The 16,835-nt window shown below is 45.1% G+C and overlaps 1 long non-coding RNA gene across 1 annotated transcript in view; it reads left to right on the top strand.

Moving 5' to 3' along the window:
- Positions 1-16,835, top strand: part of LOC147027870 (uncharacterized) — a 39,982-nt gene that overhangs the window by 10,055 nt on the left and 13,092 nt on the right. The gene's annotated exons all lie outside the window — the stretch shown is intronic.

Here is a 16,835-nt window from a genome sequence, read left to right as displayed (position 1 = left end):
GCGCCACTCGTGGGCACCGATGCTGGACTCGTGTAGAGCGCGCACCGAGCAGCGTGTTCAAAAGCATCGCGGACTTTCCGCAGAAAAACGGATCAAAAACGACTCACGCCCACTTTTGTTCCGTCCAATCGGTGAGCGAGGGGCGATTTGGCCCCGCCTCCAGGGCGTTGGAGGGCGGTCGCTATATGCAAATTCATGGATCAAAAAGCATTCACGCCCACTTTTCCTCGGGCCAATGTGGAGCGAGGTGAAAGGTCGGAGGCAGAGGGTCGAAGATGAAGGAGCGAGGCCACGGGGGATATAAGGGGCCGCGTTCATCAGTCGAGTTAAGTTCAGTTCGCAGGAGGAAGAGTTGAGTTGGAAGCATTAGAAGAGTTGAGTTGGAAGCGGAGGAAGAGTTCGCAGTTTGCAGTTCGCAGTAGGAGTTCGCAGTTGCAGTTCGCAGTTGGGAGTTCACGGAGTCGGAGTGAAGAGGACGGAGCTGTGGAGAGGCGGCGGCGGCGAAGGCGGTTGAGGGGGTGCTCGCGTCGGATTCGGGGAACTGCGGAAGGAAAGGCCGGCGGCGCGACCAAGGTCGTGGTGGAGACGCTCGTCGCGGGACCCGAGATTCTTCTGAAATCCTCCTTTCCCCGAGCATCAGCAACCCCCTCCTGTTTCCCCCCGCGCTGAGATAGTGCGACAAAAGGGGGCCCCTTTTCCCACCCCCTACCAGACACTGTCCGCGAGGCCCGCGGAGTTGAGGCACCACTGCCGCTCCGCGTCTCATCATCAGACGGGTAGGCCCGACACGGTCTCGGCCCCAGGCCCGCCTACCCCCTCATCCTGGAGGGTGGTTCTCTTTTCTTTTGCTTTGGGAATATGTGTTGTCGGCGCCGTCTGTGAAGTAAAATTATATAAGTGTTGCCGTGTGCTCGCGTAGTCGGTATTAGATCTGCATTGTCGCATTTGCTTTTTGTCTTCTTCTTTTCCATGTGCTTTTGGTGGAATTGTATACGTGTGCTTCCCGTTCATCGCGAAATAAATGTGCTTATTATTGAACTGTTTTCCCGCTTCGCTTCGTCATTTCTTTCATTGAATCCTCATCTTGCTTCACGTAAAGGGTTGGTCGTGGGTTAAGACGCCCGATAATTAATCGAACCGTCGAGGTCGACGAATAACACCGCTCGGTTATCCCGATAGTACGGAACGGGTCGCTTAAGTGGCCCGTGTCCGAAGTCGACCTGCGGCGAGGTGCGATCGCCCGGTCTACCCTCCGTGTGGGTACTTAGGTAGGTCGAATTTGGCGAGCAACCCTATCCCACGCGGGGGCCGATTGGCTCTATCGCGGTGAGACCGAAAGGTCCACCCGTGACTGGTTCCCGGCGTTAGTCCGAGAGGGTCACGACTGGATTGTCCGTCCGGTGGGCGACGTGCCGCGATTCGAGTTACGTGGCCGTTCGCACGCCGGCGGGCGCGAATCCGCAACAATATATATATATATATATATATATATATATATATATATATATATATATATGTGTATATATGTGTATATATATATATATATATATATACACATATATATGTATATATATATATATATATACACATATATATGTATATATATATATATGTATATATATATATATATATACACATATATATGTATATATATATGTATATATATATATATATATATATATATATATATATATATATACACATATATATATACAATATCCGCCTAAAAAGTAACGGGACTGACTTCACAGAAATTTTATTCCAAAAAATATATTGAAATCACAGCTAGTTCCCTTCAAAATAGTTTCCCTCCAGTCTCACACACTTGTCCATCCTTTACTTCCATGCTTCGTTGCACTCCCGGAAGGCTTCTTCTGGAATCCTCCGAAGCTACGTCGTCACGGCCTTTTTGATAGCCTCCACATCATGAAACCGGGTCCCCTTGATCACCCCCTTGAGCTTGGGGAATATGAAAAATATCACAAGGGGCCAAGTCTGGCGAATATGGGGGTTGCTCCAGAGTTGGCACGTTCCTCTCCGCCAGAAATTGTCGGATGCTCAGGGCACTGTGCTGCAGGGACGTTGTCATGGTGGAACACCCAGTTATTGTTCTCCCACAGATACCTTCTCTTGTCCTGGACTGATCTCATGAGGCGCCAGAGGATCTCCTTGTACACGTATTGATTCACTGTTTGACCCTGTGGTGGAAAGTCGAAGTGGACGATGCCCTTGAGGTCAAAAAACGTGATGAGCATCACCTTGACCTTCGACTTTGACATCCTTGCTTTCTTTCTTCTTGGTGATGCCGGGCTTTTCCACTGATGACTCTGCCGTTTGGTCTCGGGATCGTATTCGAATATCCACGATTCATCGCCAGTAATGACTCTCCCGAGCAGGTCTGGTTCATCCTCGAGGTGCTCGATAATGTCTTGACAGACAGTGACTCTTTGTGCTTCTAGTCTTCAGACAACAGCTTGGGGACCATCTTTGCACACACCTTGCACATGTCGAGATTTTCAGTGATGATGCTCCAGACAGTGTCCTTGTTGATGGAAAGTTCCTCAGCAATCATCCGCACCGTGAGTCGACGATCTGTGCGCACCATCTGCTTCACACGCTCGATGTTGTTCGCCGTTCTGCGCGTTGAAGGTCTTCCAGACCGTGGATCGTCTTCAACCTCCTCCAGTCCCTCTTGAACCTCTTGTGCCATTCAAGTGCATGTGTACATGACATCGCTTCTTCCCCGTACACTTGCTGCAGCATTGCGAAGGATTTGAAAGGTGTTTTGCCAACCTTGGCAAGAAAGTTCAGATTGGCTCTCTGCTCAAGACTCATAGCGCGACGACTCAGACCAGACAATGTGTAAAGCACGACCTGTAAAAAAATCACACAATGAGCACAGTCAACCATCACCAATCACATATATTGCTGGAATGTTGCGACAGACTGTGACGCAACCCGTTCATTCAAGTTGTGTAAGTGGAACACACAGTAGGCTCAGCCCTGTTACTTTTTAGATGGACCTCGTGTGCATATATGCAGCTCTGGAAAAATTTAAGACCACTGCAAAATTATCAGTTTTTCTGGTTTTACTATTTATTTACTCCAACACGTTCACTTTTTACAGGTTTTACACGTTCCAACACGTTCGGTTTTACTCGTTCGCTCCAACATGTGGCGCCGCCATTTTGTGCTCCGTTGTACGTATTTCGTTGCACGCAATCGCCATTATGCCCACCTGCAGGCCTCGCCCCACGCGCTGCATCTCACCCCGCAGTGTTCGCATATCCCTTATCATCTCTTGCGCATTTTCCTTCATTTCTTCTTTTATTTCGCACGCATTTTTTTTCATTTCGTCTTTCATTTCTTCTTTTATTTCCTTTGCGTTTTCTTTCATTGCTCCCATCAATGCGTCAAACATCCCTCTCATTTGGCTGATTTCAGCCGACCCCGACGAAGCCGAATCACCTCGGTCGGTCGCAGCTTCGCTGGGGATCGGGGAGGGATTTTGACGGGGAAGGGGGGGTGTCAAAAGCTGCCTCTGCCCCCGTGCCCATTTCGGACTCTGGGTTTGTTTGTGGGGGGTATTCAACTTGCATATTGGAGTCCTGCATGGTTATTCCGTCCTGGGCCATAGATTCTTTTAATTCTAAATCTATTCCACCCGGCGCCTGCTCGCCTTGAATTGCAATTTTGCGAACTGGATATAATTTATATGCCCGGAATTTGGGGGGAACCGAGGGTCGCTCTACACACCCTTGATCCGATTCCCGTTAATTTAGTGTGGAGACGGAGGGGTTTGAATCCTGCTCGCTGACACCAGTGTTGTCGTTTTCCGCCACTCCGGCGTGCGGGCGACCGCTTTCAGCTAATTCACGGCTGCACGTGCCCACCGGACGTGGCAAACCTAGTCGCATCTTTTGGATCAACGCCGAAATCCAGCTACGGGTGTGTTCTTAATCACACCATAAATCAGCCAACTATTCTGTCCGCGCGCGACAGGGTCCGATCGCCAAATTGTCGATTTACCTAAGTATGTGCGCAGACAGAAATGCCAGGGATTTACACCTCAACGGGACCTGCTTGGAAACGAGTTAAAAGCCAGCTAATATCCCAAACGCAATACGGCAGCTCAATCGAGGGAAAGACGCAACGAACAGGTGAACATTCACACAAGGACATTTATTTGTACACACGTAAGCAGTCATACACGTATGCAATCAAACACGTATGCAATCATGCAGTCAAGAACGCCATGCAGGAACGAGCAAGACAAAGATCTACAACCATTCTATTATTTACGTACATGCACTTAACAGTTCATTACTTGACGGACAAGGCGCCACAAGATTCATTCAAAGAAACCCCAGGAAAGGGAAGGGCAGAACTGTACCTTGTGGGTCTTTAATAGTTCGCGGAGCTGTGGAGAACGCAAGAGCTCCGAGAGGCTGTGCAGGTTACCTGTCACCCTCGTGGTGACTCGCCGGGCCTTGGTTCGGCGACCCTCGGTGGCCATGCCTGCACTCCGTTGGACTCCACCCGTGCCTTCAACGGCGATCCCGCTGGCGACTCCTCTCCAGCTCCACCATCGACCAAGGAGAGAGACCAAGCAGCGGGACGCTCTTTCCCCTCGCTGACAGACTCCGCTGCACTCCCAGACTGCAACTCCCGGACTGCAGATGATTGCAGATTGACTCCGCTCCCAGACTTCCACTCAACTCCACTGCGAACCCAGACAGACCTCTTAGCGTTTCAGCCTGGCCTTTTATTGCCCCGGCGCCTCGCCCCTCCCTTCGCGGCGCGTGGGGAGGGGGGTGGCGGGGGACATTCCAGGGGGGTTCGCCTTGGCTCTTGGCCCGCTCTTTTGGCCTGATCACGGACATTATGTTTCTTTCGCCCTTCTGAGGGAAAATTCTAACAGAGCTCGGCTGGGGTCAGTTGTTGTTTTCCAACCGTCATTTCTGTTTGCCCATTTTGATGGATATCGGGGCAGGTGTTGTTGAGATGTTGTTGTTGCAGTGTGGTTAGCGCTGTGGTGGGGATGGCATGGTTGTTGAGATGGTGGTTGTGCTTGGCGCTGGGGTGGGGGTGGCGTGGTTGTTGAAAGGCGGTTGTGGGTGTTGAAGTTGGGGTTGTTCCAAAATAAAGATAGCAAAATAATAATGATTGACTCAAAGATCACAGCCCGGTCACACGAATAATTTCCCGTTAAACATCGGTGGGGAAATCTAATCTGAACACACACTTCTCGACATAACTGATCTCTGGGAAGCCTGAATGGTGTTCTGTGAATTTCCACAACCGTAACAATATATTGTTACGTTGAAGGGATGTCCTTCAATAAGTGTGAATGGGTGCACAAATGCTGCCGCTTTCAGCTTCGTGTGTAAAAATTGTTTTGGCCATTTGTGAAGGTCAAAGACCATCTGGCTGAAAGAGTTGAATTAGCCGGATATATATGTGTATGTATGTGTATGTATATGTATATATATATATATATATATATATATGTATGTATCGTTATATCTATCTATATATAGCTTATTGAGGTAATTGATTAGGTGAGAGCTGGTTGATTATTCTCTCCAATTATGGTTAAGAGACATGATTATATATTGTTACGTTGAAGGGGTGTCCTGCAATATAAAAAAATAAAAAATATATATCAGATTTGTATTTATATGTGTTTATATATAAATATATGTGTATGTGTATATACATATATATATATATATATATATATATATATATATATATATATACATATATATATATATATATATATATATATATATATATATATATATATATATACATATACAGGGTGTCCAAAAGATATACAACTTTTCATCTGCAAAGAGGATGGTCATAACATATATTTTTAAACAAGATATATGGCTGGATAGAAAGCTGAAAGGTTGAAGTTTATTGTACCAATGTCAAAATTGCCTCCTTAAATTTTGGTATGGAATCGTCCTTTTCTTTAAGACCACATGTTCGACGTAAGCTCCATGTTGTCCGATCACTGCCTGCAAACGCGTTGTCATGTTCTCCATCACTTTGGGAAACGTTTCCTGAGGAATGTTCTGGATTTCTTGGTGGATGTTTTCCTTCATCTGATTAAAAATCTGAGGCCTAGGGTTTCCATAGATCTTGTCCTTGAGATACCCCCACAAGAAGAAGTCTGGAGGAGTAAGGTCAGGGGAATATGGTGGCCACTCAACGTCTTCGTAGAGGGAGATAAAGCGGCCCTCAAAATGTTGGTTGAGAAAACGTCTTGTTTCCCTGGCTGTATGGGGCAGTGCCCCATCCTGCTGGAACCACTGGGTTCTCATCTGGATCAGGTTGTTTCTCCTACGGGCCTGAGTACGTAGTTCAGGCAGATAGAATTCCTAAATCATTTCGCGATAGTTCCTCTGGTTTACCGTGCAAGTGCGTCCCTGGTCATCTTCAAAGAAGTATGGACCAATTATCCCATACCAACCAACCGCCACCCACATGGTGACTGAGAACAGATCGAGGCACCAGTTCAGTTGATGCATTACCAGGATTTTCAGTTCTCCAGTACCGAAAGTTTTGCTTGTTTACCTCCCCGGACAAGTGAGCATGGCATTCATCAGTCATGCGAAGTTTTTTGAGGAAGTCTGCATCTTCCTCCAACTTTCCTGAGAACCAATTTGCAAAGTCTTGTCGTTTGTGTTTCTGTTGATCAGTAAGCACCGTTTCCGTTTGAATTTTGTATGGAAAGGCATGAATGTCTTGGCGAAGGATCCTCTGAACGGTGCTCTTATGAATGTTTGTCTCGGCAGAAAGTCGTCGAGTCGATTTTTTTGGACTCTAAATGACCGCCTGCCTCACCATTTCCACATTTTCTTCACTATGACCTGTCCTCTTCCGACCACTGTGACCCTTGTGTAGGTCACAGATGGTTCCCACATTGGTAAACTTTGCGATGGTGCACTTTATTGTCCGAAAGTTTGGTGCATGGCGCAAGTGGATTCCGAAATGTCTCGAGTAAAGACATTTGCACCTGTATGACACTTTTCGTCTGGTGCCAAAGTTCAACAATTTTCGTCCGTTGTTGTACGGTCAGTCTTGGCATTTTTCTGGCGCTTGCCTGGTATCAAAATAAACTTCAGGGTCTCTGCAACAAGAAATGAAGCATTAGTGACAAAATTACTGCTTTTCTAGGATCAAACTAAGCATTTTAAAAGTTGTATTTTTTGGGGGACACCATATACATATACATATACATCAGACGCACTTCCTGACTGTTATGGTGAGCATCGCCACGGATTATGTCTCACACAGTAAAACCACATAATCTGCAAAGAACAACCATCCGTCTGCCACTTATACGATTGTTCCAGCTAATGCAAACCATTTGTCCAGAAGGCACATGATGCGATCGGCGTGTAACTTGAAATATTATCTGCTTAGAGAAGCATATCATTTTATATAAGCATATAAGCCGATGCTTATAAAACCACAGTCTACCGTAAGTCTACTTTTGCTGGACAGTATACTAGGTGGGACTCTTATAGATTATCCAGATACAAGATTGGATTGATTGGTATCTTGGTGGAGCAAGAATGGAGCAAGAAAGATCTGCTCCACAGATAAGCTCCATGCTGAAATTGAGACCATCAAGACTATTCTTCTTGATCATGGGTATCCTGAACTGATCATCAGGATATATACAAATTCCTGAACCCACCAAAGAATCCTATAATCAGACCTGGTAAATGTCCTGTAGACCTATGTCTACCTTGGAAAGGCAAAGTGTCACAACAGTTTGAAAACCAGATCAAACAGACAGTGTCCCATTCTTATGATGCTGTTCAACCATGAGTGATTTCACTACCCGCCGCATATGTGTGATAGTAGGTATGTGGGCCGCCCATCTTTGAGATTGAAGGATCACATTGAACAACACGTCCCTTTGTGAATCAGAAGTGTTCAGTAGGGTGTTCCAAAAAAATGAAGGTTTGATTTTTGTGGCTCCCTGATTTTGCCTTTGTTCCAATACCCCATAAGAACTTATAGGTCAAAAATGAACAAAATTCCATGATATTTAGGGGTTCCTCAAGTTGGCACAATTATATCCATTATGGAGAGGACATTTTGCACTGCAATGTCAAAAAGCTCATCTCGGTCTCCTTGGAAAAACTATTCTTTCATCCTATATGACTGCTGTGGTTTTTGAAAATATCAAACAACCATATTAATTGTAAAGTGTACTGCATTGTGCATATTCGACGACAAGTTGTCAGTTACAGTTTGGCAAATTTCAACAATATTGTGCCAACTTGAGGAACCCCTAAACATGCTCCAATCTGCTTCATATTTGGTGTGTATCTTTCTACTGTCAAATGGAACAAAGGCACATCCAGGGAGCATGAATATTCATACTTTTATTTTTTACCCCCTATTATGAAGCACCCTAGTTAGTGTTCAGTCATCCGAACAAACACAACCAACTCAGGCTTGTTAGATTGTACATAGTACGACAACTATTCCCTCTGCCTTTGCATTTGGTTACCATTTACTGAATAATCCTCAATGTGCAGAGCAATATCGTATTGGCTGGTTAAAAATCCTGAGTAGAGGACGCAGTTTAGCGCACCTTCACGTAATGGAGGCCACATTCATCAGGTCAACCAATCCCATTCTTTGGAGACAGAAAGAGTTTGTCCGAACTTTATATCTATTCTATCTATGATGGCTTGACTGTGTGACATCTATACCACAGTCAACATTGAATCATCATGGAAACAATCACCCCCCATCCCCCCAACTAGCCCTCAGCTAATTGACATTATGTTTCCGCCAATACTTTGGTGATTCATCTCCGCCTAATCATTATTCATGATGGTTCATTTCTGCCTACTCATTATTCATGATATTCGTGGTGTTGGCTTAATGGTTTGGGTGGTGGGTTTGGGATCCTAGGGTCTTGAGTTCAAATCCTGCTCAGCTATTGAATTAATACCAGGTGGGGTAAACTCGGTCTGTCATCCTTCTGAGGTCGGCAAAATGAGTGCCAGCATGCTGGTATACTGTGCTGGAGTGGTGACCCGTCCAAGATTGTGCCCAATAGCCAAGGAGACTGCTGAGGCAGCACCAACACTGCAGAGTATGGTCCCAATGAATGGATGGATTATTGATGATGCTCAATGGTTCCACTAATCAGGTCATCCCGTCCTTTTTTTTTGTATACCTTGTCGAGGCTCGTGTGAGAGCCAACACACAACACACATCAAGGGGGCATGAGACAAGAGGGGCGGGAGTGGGAGGGTCAAAACAGTGGGGAACAGACACATTAGGAGATCTGAGGAAGGGAGAGGGATGGGATGGGGAACATGGGGAATAGAAGATGGACATTACAGGGACTTTCAGGAAGGAAAGCAGGGAATTTGAAGGAAGTGGGCTTGGGTGGATTATCGGGGGTAGAAAAGATTGAGGATTTGGATGGGGGATGATAAGAGGTGGTGGTGAACAGCTGTTTTGAAAGCCTGGAGGGAAGAATGGGAAAGAATAGAGTGAGGGAGTTTATTCCAAAGGCGGGAAAAAAGAGGAATGAAAGAGTGAAGGTGAGCAGTGATTCATGATTTTGGTAGTTTACCAGAAGGGGGTTGTTGGCTGACCTTGAGCGCCCTGAGGAAATGTGGTGAGGACAAATCGCAGAGAGAGAGAGAGAGAGCAAGGGGGGCAAGGCTGGAGAGGAGACGGTTGGAGACAGAAAGACCACCGACCAACTTGCGGTGATTGAGTGAGAGGCCCAAAGACTCAGCCTCATTGTGGGAGATCCCGATGATCCGAAATGCCCTGGTTTCTACAGCGTGAAGCCGAGAAAGGTGGGAGGCAGGGGCACCAGCCCAGAGGGGAGAGCAGTACTCCATCAGGCTACGGACAAAAGCTTTGTAAGTGGTCAGGAGCTCAGGAGGGCCGAGGAAAGACTTTGCACGACGGAGGATTCCCAGTCGGCGACTGACTTTGGAGGCGAGGTTTGAAATGTGGTTTTCCCAGGAAAGGTCATGGCAGATAGTGAGACCCAGAAGCTTGAAAGAAAGGACTTCTTCCCTCGGATTGTTGAGAAAGTGGATGGGGGTTTTTTCTAAACGGTCCTTTCAAAGAGACATAGTGAGAGTGTGAGATTTGTCCGGATTGAAAGACAAGTTCCACGTGTTGGACCAGTTTGTGATTTTATCCAGATCTGCAGTGAGCGAAGAAGCTGCTGCTTGCCGGTCTGAGGGATGACAGATGGTACGGCAGAGGGTGGAGTCATCAGCAAAGAGATATAGAGGATTTTCCAGCGTTTTCTTTCTCTCAACTAATCAACGTTTAGGACACTACAGTGTAACTTTATAAACATGAGTTTGGTGCTTCTTCTTTATCTGCTTGCGGTTTTAACCTGAGGAGTGCAAGACGAAAAGCTTTGATAATGTCTATTTGATTGAAATGCATTCAATTGAATAATATACTTGAACACGAGAATACAAATCACCTTGCTGGCGCTTCCAAAACCTCGAGTTTAGCAAAACCTGAAGTTTATCTATTATGCCATTTTTACGCCATAAAATTTGCCTGCTCATGCTCTCAGCATTGGGGAATATTGAGAATTAGTCAAAATTGCGGCTCGTAGCAAATATATTGTTGCGGTTCTGCGAGGCTGGCACACCCCAAAGGCAATAGCACCTGACATATGGCGATACTGAGACAGTTATCTCGTTAGTATTCGTTCATTTAGCTCTTTCATATGTTTAGTGGGAAATTCGGACAAGGTGCGTTGCGTAGGGCTTTTAGTTAAGTCTTCAATGTCCTTTTCTTTCATTTATTCTATTCACTTTATTTCACACACTAATCCTGCCATGCATGCATGCACACCATGAACCGGACAGTGACGTCATGAGGATATGCTACAGCATCCCCGTTCAAAACCGTGCGCCGTTTCCCAGTTCAAACAGCACGCCATTAACCAACCAACACATCACCTCAGATCTTTGCCACACTAGGACCCCAAGGTACAACATTCCTGCAACCATCGCAACGCCTTCATAAAATTCCTCATGACATCGAACCACAACCCAGACTCGTCTGCAATAACCATCGACGCCACAATCCTGACCACATCTGCCTCGCTCACAAACACGCCTACTTTCACTGCTACAAACACCACAGCCATGACGCCTCAGCCACCACCACCTTTCAGAAACCAGCGGGAACATGGAGATGTGCTCGTGGATGGGGCGCACGATGGAGTACGTTTCCCCATGTTATTCTTGTAATTCCATTGCGTGGCAAAGGTCAAAACAAATGGGGCCACTTCTGGTGGAAAACCCTCGCCGGGGCAGGACCAACACAGTGGTTTGAGTCCACGTGCCAATGAGGGCATGGGGGAATACCCACCACTCAGCCTGTTCCACTCTCAAGCACTGCCCCTGCTGGGGAGGTATTAAAAGGGAGGTCTGATCTGTCTCTCTGTGTCTCTCTCTGTCTGTCTCTGTCTCTCTCTTCTTCTTCTTCTCCACCCTGTATATCTTGCATTTAGTCTGCCTTTTGTTCTTGGGGTCACGGAATGGAACAGAGAGCCAGAGACCAGACTGAGCGCCACCTGACTCCATTCGCATTTACACATACAGACCTCTTTTTGCTCATGTATGTCTATCCTCTCACATGTTCCTTTCTTTCCTTTGTTTCTCCAACTCCCCACTGATCGACACCTTCACACTTTCCTATTCTGCAACACATATTTGCACCTCCCACTCATGCACCATAGACACCCTAGTTTTCTTCCTTCCTCCCCCTCCTAAGAGATTGAGTTGCGTAAGTCCGTCGACCACACCATGTACAACGAGGTCGCTTACACCTCAACTGCATCTCTCCCTCTCTCTCTGGCTATCCTTAATTTCCTTGGGTGTGTGTCTGATGGCTCCTGTAACATGTATAATATAAGTTAAGATTGTAGAAGTTTATCTCAGGTTAATTATAAAAATGCTGTGTCCTTTTTGTACATAATTGCATTTCTTTTGTTGCACCAAGCTGTTACTGTGCCAAGTGACCTTCCTTGCCCTCACTTGTAATAAATAACTCATGTTATAAATGAACACAGCCCATTTTTTCTTTTCCTTCAATGGTCCAGCATAGTCCACTCATTAGCTGAGCCGGGAAGTTCTCCCACAATTAAAAAATTTATCATCAGCAGTGCATACTTGACAGCTCTGCTCAGCTACACCTGACACGGTAAGTTGAATGCAAGTATGCACCGAGGGCATGTGGCCTTCCCTGGCACGGCTGTCCACACATACGGTATCACCTTTCAGGATTGGCTGTATCAACAGGCGTTCATGGTTGCCTTGCAACCTGCCGGTGCACCGGACTTATCTGTGCCCGGCGGCCTCAGGACCGGTTGTTTGGGAGGAACCCGAGTGCTTCTCCTCGTGGTGAGCCTCGAACCCTGAGTCCACAACAATAGACTGTGCTCGGAAACACAAAGCAAGAGTTGAAAAGACCCTTCCAATGCCCTTTTTCTCAAGATGCATGGGGTAAAGTGTTCTATGAACTCTCCAGTTGATGATGTGGATTGTGGTTACATTCTGTATGCAGCCAAATAACTCTGTTGAATTAAGAAGTCATGATTAGAATGAGCTCTTTATTTGTTTCCAGCGATAGTAATTTTTAACGTAAATTCAGCAAAGGTTATAAAATAAAAGGCGCGTGTTAGCATTGCCTAGCAACCAGTTCGAGTGTAAGGTCCATTGTCTTGGTCACATGACTCACAGTGAGCAGAGCGAGTCTGCACCAGTCGACTTTTATTTGTGGATATTTTCGTTTATGGACATTTCCCGACGGCTTTGTGGTTTTTCCTGGGATATTGGCTTCTCGTTGCATCAGTTTGCAAAATTTTAGTTTTTTAACTCCACCAAGAAGGTCCTAAACATTTGTATCAGTGAGTGAGTGTGTGAGCGAGTGGTTAGAATGAGCTTTGTACAGTATTAGCAGGGGTACGTGACATTGCCCGATGCTGTTCTAACCCGGTTAGCATTTTGAAGAAATCAATTTGTTATTTTTTTATTTTTTGTGGGTGCCAAAAACACTTCCCTACACCCACAAATGAATGGAGTCAGGGATCATTCAATATCATCTTTCACATAGCCCCAAAGGCTTCGGCACTACAAAACGACAAAAAAAAAAAAGAATTTGTATTTTCAAAAAAAATATATATATATATATATATATATATATATATATATATATATATATATATATATATATATATTCTGTCTGAAACACTCCCAGGCACTCACTAATCAACTTCTGAAAGTTTGATGAAAATTTCTTCAGCCATCTCTGACAAAAATGGCAACACCACACCCACACCCACACATAGACAGCCAAACACACACAGATAAACGGCTCTCTGGACATGGACAAATAAAGTTTGCCGTAAGTAGGACATGGATAATATGGACAAAACACACACACATAGAGAGAAATATGGGTCAGCATTATCATTCATACAAGACTGCACACAAATCCATTTTTAAATGTCAAGATTTCGGTATAAATCGATAAAGATCACGTGGGAATTTTAACTTTCATGAGCAAATACAATCAGGCCTGACAGTCGTTGACATGTACCCTTAAAAGGATAGTGTGTTCTAAATTTGCCCTACGGGACAATTCAGCATCGCCTCGTGGCCAGCATTTTTTCAGATGAGAACATGTGTGCATTTATCATGAAGGAATTATGATGATGACATAATAGATGGCACAAATGAACAACAGGTAAAATAAGTGGCAACTATTAAATACCTCTTCAGGGGGTGGTGGAGTGGGCACTATATTGAGAGAATTTCAATCAAGAAAACATAGAGACAGAAGGATGATATGAGAGAGTGAGAGTGAGAGTGAGACGACAGGGTAGGTAGGTGTGCGCGAAGAAAGGACAAAAGGGAAAGACCTTTGGGAGGAGTTCAGATTAAATTAAGGGAATCGAGAAGGTGTGTGAAGCATATGGGATTGTTGGACCAGGAGTCAAAATTTGCTTCTGTTATAAATAGGTGGCCTCCAAAATGCTGGAACCATCACAGTGTTTTTCATATTTAAAAGAAATCTGTGGAAATCATCTAAAAATTGAGCAATCTCACAGGCTGGAATCTATTATATTTTTTCTCTTATATTGACAATAGACATCATGCATATCTTTTCATTTTCTTCAACGATAAGCCATTGATTGACAGAAATATAATTTTGTTTGACTCAGGAGTGTTAAATTAATTTTCCATCAAATAATATACAAATTAAAAAAGAAAACTAGTTTTGAGTCTTCGGTTTCGGCGTCACTAATGAGACCGAGTACCTGTGTATACGATCGTAATAAGTTAGGTGACACAGGTGTGATGGCCAAATGACCTTTTCCTGCATCTGTGTTTACTTGCAGCATACAAAATAGCTCAGGACATGTGCGAATATCTTTTTGCAGGAGTTTTTTTTCTTTTCTTTTCAAAAAATTTTAAGTCGTTCCAAAAGCGCATCTCCCTTGTTTATGGATTAGCGGTTCAGCATTATGGCGCTGGTGGAATGTGAACCCCAGAGTCGAGGGCAAAGCAGGGATAGACCGAAGCAGCTGACCCGCAGCTGGGATTAGCCTTGAATGACCCTGCTGTGAACTTGCAGAGAAGCCCAGAATTGGGTTCATCACCCATGTTGGATACGCAGTGACCGAGCAAGGTTTATGGAGCAACACAGGCTTTGACCCACGACGACCGCCAACCTGACAGATCCTAAATTGATCCCTCCACCCCACAAAACTGCTCAACCACATATCACACTGGGCATCTTACTCCAACACTGATCTATGGAATTACAACAACTTCAATATCTCCAATACCATGGAATCCTCGTCACTTGCATCAACCTTCAACCTGCATCCATCTATCATTTTGGCATCACAGGTGAATGTTTCGACCTTAAGGTTGTGCGAGAGCTGTTGGGTTTGCTTGCGGAGTATGCGTGACTAGTTTGCCGTAAGTAGTGCTGTACTCAATGAAGGCACCTAATTCGAATGCCATCGTGCTTACATCTCACAGATTAAATACCTTACAAAAAACGACAAAGGCAGACATTGTGGGACCTCCTTCTCAAAGTTTAACATTATAACATCTTTTTCAAAGTAAGGAGCACAGCAGGGCATATGCGGACAAGAATGTTACAAGGCGGGGGTGCAGTACAGCATCGTTAGTCCAATTGACTATCTCCGAAAAGGATGCACAATGACACTGATGGTCTGAAATGTTCCAGATGAGCCCATGCTATTATGATTCCTAAATAATTCCGTATGATGGTCAACCTTGTACCATCAACAAGCACACAATAAGAGAGATAACCAGTCTCTTACAAAAATAGAATCTACCTTTATTATAGTATGCATAGACTAACGTCCTGGTACACTGAGCAATAACCAATCATCCACCAATACTGGAACTTCTGATACTTGCATTTCAATTACTTTACATTGCACAGGTTGTTTGCTACTCAAGTAATGCAACTATTATGCTGTTATCATCAAGCAAAGGAATAACTAAGCAAAGAAAGAGAAGACAAAAGGCAAGTGGATACTCCAAAAAAGATGAACCTTATAATTATTATTGTTCATAATACGCAGGATGCAGATATGGACGGAATGCTGGACAGGCAGAGAGATCAAGAAGGAGGGGATAGGAGAAGTTTAGCTCACAGTTTTTCAGCGTAATGTAACAAAATGCTTGGTGACAGACAATGCTCGACTTCCAGCACAGGGGAGCATGGATCTGCTGTCAGCAGAGCTCCAACACCGCTTAAAAGGCACTTACGGCACTCAATGTTGTCCTGGCACCGCTCACTGACAGCGCTGATTGCAAGTGGTCATAGCTGTTGCCTTTGCTTGGGCTGCTCTCATCCTCTGATTTCTTCTGCTCCACTCTGCATCCTTCTACTCAATGTAAGTTGATCTCATCTCGATCTCTCAGTCTGGTTCAATCTCTCTGTCTTTGACACTTGTATATCAGATTCCCTCTCTCCAGTAAGCCTTGCCAATGCTCATCAATCTAGGGTCCTTCCTGATTTCAAAGGTGGTTCTTCCCCCCACTTGTTTCCAGAATTTACCAGCTTATTGCCAGGCTGTTACCACAGACTGTGCTGGGGGTACATGACAATGTGTGTTCTATGGAGGGAGGAGAGAGAGAGAGAGAGAGAGAACGAGAGAGAGAGAGAACGAGAGAGAGAGAACGAGAGAGAGAGAGAGAGAGAGAGAGAGAGAGAGAGAGAGAGAGAGAGAGAGAGAGAGAGAGAGAGAGAGAGAGAGAGAGAGAGAGAGAGAGAGAGAGAGAGAGAGAGAGAGAGAGAGAGAGAGAGAGAGAGAGAGAGAGAGAGAGAGAGAGAGAGAGAGAGAGAGAGAGAGAGAGAGAGAGAGAGAGAGATAAATACATTAGAGAGAGGAGTGGAATAGAGGGTGGGGTGTGTAGAGGGTTGGGATGGGAGTAGGGATTAGGCATGGGAGGGGGGGGGGGTAAACATGAGAAAAGGGTGGGAGGTGGTGGGGAAGGGGGAGGAGGGTGGTTCAGCAAGAAAAACATTACTGTAACATTTTAGTTCAGGAAGAAGCCTTTTGGATGCCCCCCAACCAAAAGTACTCATTCACTATCTACGCCAGAGCCAACATTATTTGAGCTGACACTCCCATGAATAGCTGAACTATCTACAACTTGTACAAGTTGATGCCATAGCCGTTGACATCTTTCATTTTTAATGCATGTTATAACACACAACTCATTAAACTCAGGTTATTAAACTCA

Source organism: Eptatretus burgeri, chromosome 4 (assembly GCF_056783735.1).
Source record: "Eptatretus burgeri isolate ZD-2024b chromosome 4, Ebu_testis_v1, whole genome shotgun sequence".
Taxonomy (NCBI): Eukaryota; Metazoa; Chordata; class Myxini; order Myxiniformes; family Myxinidae; genus Eptatretus; species Eptatretus burgeri.
The sequence above is the reverse complement of the archived record's forward strand: the minus strand, read 5'-3'. Positions and strand labels throughout refer to the sequence as shown.